This window comes from Terrapene carolina, unplaced genomic scaffold (assembly GCF_002925995.2).
Source record: "Terrapene carolina triunguis isolate 2854851 unplaced genomic scaffold, T_m_triunguis-2.0 Scaffold142, whole genome shotgun sequence".
Classification (NCBI taxonomy): domain Eukaryota; kingdom Metazoa; phylum Chordata; order Testudines; family Emydidae; genus Terrapene; species Terrapene triunguis.
The window spans coordinates 1,955,546-1,962,993 of record NW_020664493.1 but is presented as its reverse complement, the minus strand read 5'-3'; positions in this window follow the sequence as shown (position 1 = coordinate 1,962,993).

The following is a 7,448-nucleotide window of genomic DNA, read 5'->3' as shown; positions in this document are numbered from 1 at the left end:
TTTCCCTATGATTAGAATGTAGTGGTTACACACATTCTCTCCGAGGGCTGTGGGCATGTCAGTGTGGTAAAAGAGGAGGGTTTGCAATCTTTAGGATAGAGTTTCTGAATATTTATAAACATACTGAGAATTCCTTTCATAGTTTTATGCATTTCCCATGAGAACGAGAGGGTCCCAAGGATGTCTTGTAGTTCTCAGAAGTGCACTGAAGTTGTATCAATGCATACAATAATATATTGGCTTGCCAACATTCTGGTGTGTATAGTCCCAGCATTTCAATTAATCAGCAAGGGATTTTAAGGAAGATGAAACTGAAGACTCAGAGAGGTATTGTCTGAATTCCCTGGTGGCCATGGAGCCTGTGCTTTCATATCTCAATAAATACTAAGTCTAGGATAAAACCACTTTGGTCATCCAGTCTGCCTACCTGCACTTTTACAGGATTGCTCACTCCCACACTCCTGTTATCTAACCTATTCTTGAATGCCGGGGGTGATGGAAACTCCGCCACCTATTCCCCTGCTCAATTGCCCTTAATAACATTTTCCTAATATCTAGTTGTTTCCTAAATGTCTCCTTCACCAGCTTCAAGTCATTGCTCCTGGTCTTCGTATTGTATTGGACTGTGAATAACCTTGGGCGTAGGCACACAGGATTAAGCAGTACATATGCATACTCCTTCCAGCTCAGAGTGGGGGCAGGGAATGGTCAGAGCCAGCAGGAAATTGCTACCCTGCAAGCAAGGAGGGAATTGTGCCTCAGAGGACACACTTCCTCTTGCTCAAGGCTGTTCCTAAAGGCACAGCTTTAAGCTTTTACTGCATATGCTACATAGGTACCTTTCAAACGTACCCTTTAGGCCCTGAGTCTGCAAATGCCTCCTGCCTGTCTGTGCCGAGCTGTCATGCAGCCATGCAGGTGACCATCTGCACAGAGGCAGTTGCAGAACCAGGGCGTAAGGGTTAGATTTTCAATGGCACTCAGCATTGGCCTAAATCTGCTCCTATTGAAATCAGCAGTAGCCCTCCTGCTCTTTAGGAGCTCCCACTGACTACAGCAGGAGCAGAGTAAGGCCAGTGCTGAGTGCTATTGAAAATCCTACTCTTTAGTTTTTCATGAAAATGCTAAAAGTACCCGTCCACTTGTAAGAGGGAACCGTCAGCAAAATGTTTGTTTTCTTTTGTCTGGAGCTGTCAAGGAAGTCTGGAAAGGCACATTAGGTCCAAATTACAGTGTTTGCTTCTCTCTCATTTAGAAAATAACACAATGGATTCAATAATGTTCAGTTAAAACTTGCTTCAGTTGCTTCTGAACTGCATATATGTACACAAAGTTAATTGATGGGCTGTGGTTAAAGAAAAATCCTGAAGGCTTTGAAATCCTGTTGTCAGATTTTTGTACAATGCAAGGAAAATTATAGACACTCTGCTGTATTGCTGTATGTTAAGAGACATTTTTGAAGAGATCACACTCCCCATCAAAGGTAAGAAGTAATGAATTACTTTTAAAATGAACATGAATGCTGTTCTTGTGAAAGACGTCAGCCCCGCAGAATGTAGTCCTCTTTGAGCCAGGTTTTCAAAAGTATGTAGGCACCTAAAGATGCAGGTAGAGCTTGCAAGGGGGAATAAGGGGCCTAAATCTAACATTTGGGTCCACACCCTCCCCCATTGACTCAATCAATAGTTACACCAAGTGAAACAGTTCCAGGAGCAGAGATTGAGTGTAACACTCCAACATAGCCAACAGCCTGATACTGCCCTAGAATATGGGAAATGTGGCTTCAAATCTCTGCTCCCTGTCAGGTGGAGGAGGGATTTGAATGTGGGTCTCCCAAATCCCAAGTAAGTGTTGTGACCACTGGGGTAGTTGGTAAAGGGGGTGGGAACAGCAGAACCCCCTCAATTTTTCTTGAGACAGAACTGACCTGGCTGAGGCACCTAACTTCTGGACAAGGGTCACAGCTGTGAATCCTCTGGCCTCGACTTAGGAACGTAGGCCCCACCCCTCTCCTTAGCATTTTCTATGGGCTAGTTCAGAAGGCTCAGTATACTGGCTTCTGTGAATCCCTCTTTTAGCCCCATGGGGAGACTGTGCACCTTTTTAAGCTCCTGCTGGGATTTTCAAAACTGTCTAGGTGCCCAACTTCCAATGGGGAAATCTCGCTAGCTGCCTATCTGTATCTCAAAGTGCCTAAATCTGGCCCTTTGTGCCCACAAGCAGTGCCAGCTTTCCAAGACTGCCTTGTTAATGAGTCTCAGACCAAACCAGGAAAAACAGCCTGTGGGGATTGGAGGATCCTTAGTTCTACCTGTCTGTTCAAACTTGGGCTAAAAAGGATGCCAAAATCCATTATTGTGATTGGTCCATTCGAAGCCTTTTTCTGCTAATCCAGGGGTCTCTTCTGTCACTCCTGTTCACTTTGAATAGTACTGATGAGTATAGTCCCCCTGAGTTATCAGTACTCTTTTAAGTAAGTAAATGAGAGAGGTTGGAAGAATTGGGTCCACATCCAACTATGTCCCAATCCTGCAAAATCCTTAGTTTCATGAGTAGTCCTAACAAAAATAGTCTCTTTGACTTTAATGGAATTGCATATATAAGTCAGGGCTTGTGGAATTAGGCCCATAGTTAGGTGGATAACAGACGTTTTGTGTGGCGCCCACTTAGGCAGGTCCCTCTTTAGCCAAAAAAACCAGCAGATGCACAGTGAGGTTAAAGGACGTAATACAATTCTAGCTTTAAACAGTCAATCTCAGCAGACATGTGGTGAGGTCTGAGGACTTTTCATAAATTCTGCCTATGATAGCTACAGAACGGTGCACTCTGTTTCCTGGTTTGCTCCTAACTATGGCTTCATTGCAATGGTTCCAGGGAAAAATAAATTACTTAGAATTTATAAAAAGGTCACTCAGTTACTTAGTCATTATAATGACCCACTTGTAATTCCCTGCCACACCTTTACCCTTATGCACCTGCTATATGAGCATTTGTGTTTTGCACAGAATTGAACAGTGGTACACTGTACACACACTCGCATAATGGGGCAAATTTGTCATTGGCATACCTGGACAGAACTCTGTTGGCTTCAGTAAGTGCACACTCAACTAGCTGTGCAGAACCGGTATTTTTAAGTGCATACCTGTTGATATGAGATGATTTTCTCTTGCACACACTCTGTATGTAATTGTCAAATGGTCATTCCTTTGTTAAATCCAGACCCATCTTTTTAAACACAGCAGCCTTTAATTAAAGGGATTATGATGGAAACTATTTTGTTAGATTACCTGTTATCGCAGGCATGACCAGTGAGGGCTATAATTTCACTGCACCCAGATTTAAAATTGGATGAGTTGTTTAATGCTGGTGACATTTGATTTTTATCTAGCATTTGAAACAGATTCTCTCCATCTCATGTCATCTGGTCAAGTGCAGTTTTCAATTAGGACTATTTCACTGACTGAAAGAAACACTATTACCTTTTCATACTGATCTTGGTCCCTGATTGCTGATGGACAACACAGGGTAGGGGTGGTGCCTATTGTGAAGGGCCACTCTCCCTCAACCAATACATACCGATACTTAGCACTTACCTAGCGCTGTTTCCTCTGTAGATCTCAAAGGAAGGCAATAGTTTCCCCAGCTGTAAAATAGGGTGGATAGAGACATACACTGCAAGCGCGTGCAGTGACTTCGTGGCAGTACTGGGAACAGAGCGTGCTTCTCCTGACTTAGAGGTCTGTGCCTGCTCCACTGGACTACACTGACTTTATGCTGAAGCCTTACTGAGTCAGTGGAAACTAATGGACCTCAGCACTTAACAGGCTTGGGTCCTTTATTCTTAAAGATATGTAAGAGTGAGGCCCGGCTGAAACAAGCTTTGCATGCTTCTAGGGCTAGAGCCACAAAGGGGACTTAGACTCAGCATTGCAATGACTAATGTTTAGCTGCCCTGCTGCCTAGTGAAATCCACCCCAAGTTGGCACCCAGGGTCCCTATTCAATGCATGGAGAGAGTTAGGCACCTAAGAATAGGATTCACAAAAGCCAGCGAGTTGAGCAGGGAGCTGTCTAAGCTAGCCAGTAGGAAATGCTCAGGAGAAAGGTGTGGCCTAAGCCCCACCCCTCAAAGGGAGTTAGGCACCTAACTCTGGACTGGGGGGCAGACACTTTCCTCCAGTACAGATTCACAGCTGTGAACCCTGTCCAGAAGCCGGGTCAGTTGTTTCTCACAAATAATGGTTGTGGTGTGCATAGGTGCTGACTTACTCAGATCCCAGGGGGTGCTTGATGCCTGCTGTGCCCTCGGCCCTGCCCCCACTCCACCCCTTCCTCCAAGTCTCCACCCCGCCCTGCCTCTTCCTACCCCCACTCTGTCCCAGCACCGCTCCACTCCTTCCCCAAGGCCCCACCCTAGCCCCACGTCTTCCTGCCCCTGCTCCGCCTCTGCCCCGCCTCTTCCCACCCCCTCCCCCAACCTCTTCCTGACCCCGCTCCTCCCACTGCCCCCCAGTGCCTTCTGTGGCTGGTGGGAGGCGCTGGGAGGCAGGGAGGGAGGGGAAGGAGCTGATCGGCAGTAGGGAGGAGGGGGAGGCACTGATCCGCAGGGTTGCCAGTGGGTGCTGAGCACCCACTATGTTTCTTTCTGTGGGTGCTCCAGCCCTGGAGCACCCATGGAGTCACAGCCTATGGTGGTGAGAACACTCACCCAGAAGGTGGGAGATCTGGGTTCAAATCACTCTGCCTGATCTGGAGTAGGGACTTGAGCCCAGGTGAGCACCTGAACCACTGGGCTTTTGCTTAAGCTTTCCAGTTGAAGATCTTTCATTTTGTATAAATATTCATCTAGGTCCAGGGACTAGACCCTGAGTCCCCCTTGTGGGCGCTCTAACCACTGGGCTACAGATTCTTCTTGCCTCAGTTAACTTCAAGTATTTTGTACAAAGCAGAACTACTTCAACAGAAGAGAGTGATAGAGCCACTCACTCAGAATAGACTATAACCTGATGGTCAAGACACTCACTTGGGGCAGGGTAGGGGGAGCCCTGATCTGGCTCAAGCAGAGTGGGGACTTGAACTGGGGTCTCCTACCTCAGTGTGCTGATTACTGAGCTATAGCATATAAGTGAGGGTGGGGGTGGAGCATCACCATTTTGTGTGAGGCCCAGCCTGGTACATGGCCTCAGAACACCTACTGGATTGAGCCTGCAGGGGAATGCCTACTTTGAGCATCTCAGTGGGACTTAGGTGTTGAGTAGCTCAGTGCTATACGGACTTACGTGGCTTTGTGTATGTGCACTGGCAGAAATGTAGGCAACTAGGGGACATTACTGGCAGGAATATAGAAGCCAGATAAGCAATGGGTTTGAGGAGCTACATTTTGGACTTAAGTGGTAGTTAGGTGCCTAAATCCTTCTATGGATCTAGCCTCTAGGGCAGAGGTGGGCAAACTACAGGCCACATCCAGCCCGCGGGACCGTCCTGCCCGGCCCTTGAGCCAGGGCTGGCTTTAGGCACCAAGGGGCCCGATTCGAAGGAGCTGCTGCCGAAGTCCTGCTGCTGTCTTTGGCGGCAGCTCAATCGCTGCCGTGGAGGAAGGATCCTCCACCGAAATGCCGCCGAAGACAGCGGCAACGATTGAACTGCTGACGATGACAGTGGCGGGACTTCGGCGGCAGCTCCTTCGGGATGTTGCGGGGCCCGATTCTGGGGAATCGGCTGAATCGCCCTAAGTACGGCCCTGCCTTGAGCTCTCGGCCGGGGAGGCTAGGCCCCGGCCCCTCCCCTGCTCTACCCCCTTCCATGCAGCCTCAGTGTGCCGTGCCGCCAGCACTCTGGCCCGCTGCTCCTGCCAGGCAGCGTGGGCAGCATGGCTGGCTCCAGCCAGGCGGCGTGGCTGCGAGCTTCTGCTGCTCTGAGCAGCATGGTAAGGGGCGGGGAGAGGGGGGGTTGGATACGTATGGGAGTCTCGGGGTGCGGTTGGGGCGGGGCAGTCGGGACAGGGAGCAGGGGGGATTGGATAGGCATGGGAGTCCCGGGGGGCCTGTCTGGGGGTGGGGGTATGGATAGGGGTCTGGGCAGTCAGGGGACAGGGAGCAGGGGGGTTGGATAGGGGGTGGGGGTCCCAGGACGGGACAAGGAGTGGGGGAGGGTTGGATGGGTCGGAGGTTCTGAGGGGGGCAGTCAGGGTGCGGGAAGTGGGAGGGGGTGGATGGGGGTGGGGTACAGGCTGTTTGGGGAGGCACAGTCTTCCCTACCTGGCCCTCCATACAGTTTCACAATGCCGATGTTGCCCTCGGGCCAAAAATTTGCCCACCCCTGCTCTGGGGCCAGGACAGATAGATCCAATACCTTCTAACTTGTGGTATCCCAATTTAAATCTCAATTGTGGCAATGTGCAGGGTCTATGTAGCAAGTCCGTCCAGCCAACGAATAGAGGACTATAGTAATAGGTGGTTAAGTCTGCTGTAGTGTCTGGCCAACAGTTGGTAGACACATCAGTATTTCCTCATTCCGAAATTGTCCCTCATTGAGCAATTGGATTTGAAACAAATCTCACATTCTAAAGTGAACAATCTGATTCTTTATTGCTCCTTTTCATATATACAGCCCTGGCTCTTTAAATGACATTCCTAATTTCTCTCTCATATATTTGAGAGCGATAGTCAGAAAGGAATGTGATTATTCAAATAATTGTGACTTTGTAGAATTGCTATCATTCTTAGGTAAAATATTAGTTTCTCTATAGAATGAATTCCTTATTTGCAACAAAGATTTTATTTTTTCCAACTAATACTTTAATTAGAAAAAGAATAATATGTTGGATTTGCTTTACTCTTGAAAATGGGGAGATCAGGGGAAGGAAGTATCAATTCATAACATTGTTTCCTCATTTTGATGTTTGGGACTTTAACTGGTGAAACTCACATTAATGCTAATGAGATGTGTGCTCCAAAGACCTGCTCTTTCGTGTGAGAATCCAAGCCAATGTGCCAAAACATGTTTTGTTCTCATTAAATCACAATTTTCATAAATATTTACAGTACCAGCACACATTAGGCACCCTGACTTTGCCTCAAAACATAGTATTTGGAGGAGGTTGAGGGTGGGAAGAAGATTAGTGGTTGAAAGTAAAGAATTAGCTCTATGGTGAATCAACTAAATCCATCTGAAGTACTTGTAAGAGTTTTATGTGATTCTAAATTAGATCTATAGTGTATTACTGTCAACACTAGAATCATTAACACTAATGGGAGTTACACTGATAGAGCCCTGTGCATCTAGAACAGAATACAGTCCTGAATGTTTTCCTATTGTGGGCAGGGCCGGCTCCAGGCACCAGGCACCCAAGCTGGTGCTTGGGGCGGCACCTGGAGGGGGGCGGCGCGGTGGCCGCCGGGGAGACCGGGGCCACAGCAGGGCTCGCCGCCCTCCCCCCGGCGATCTGGC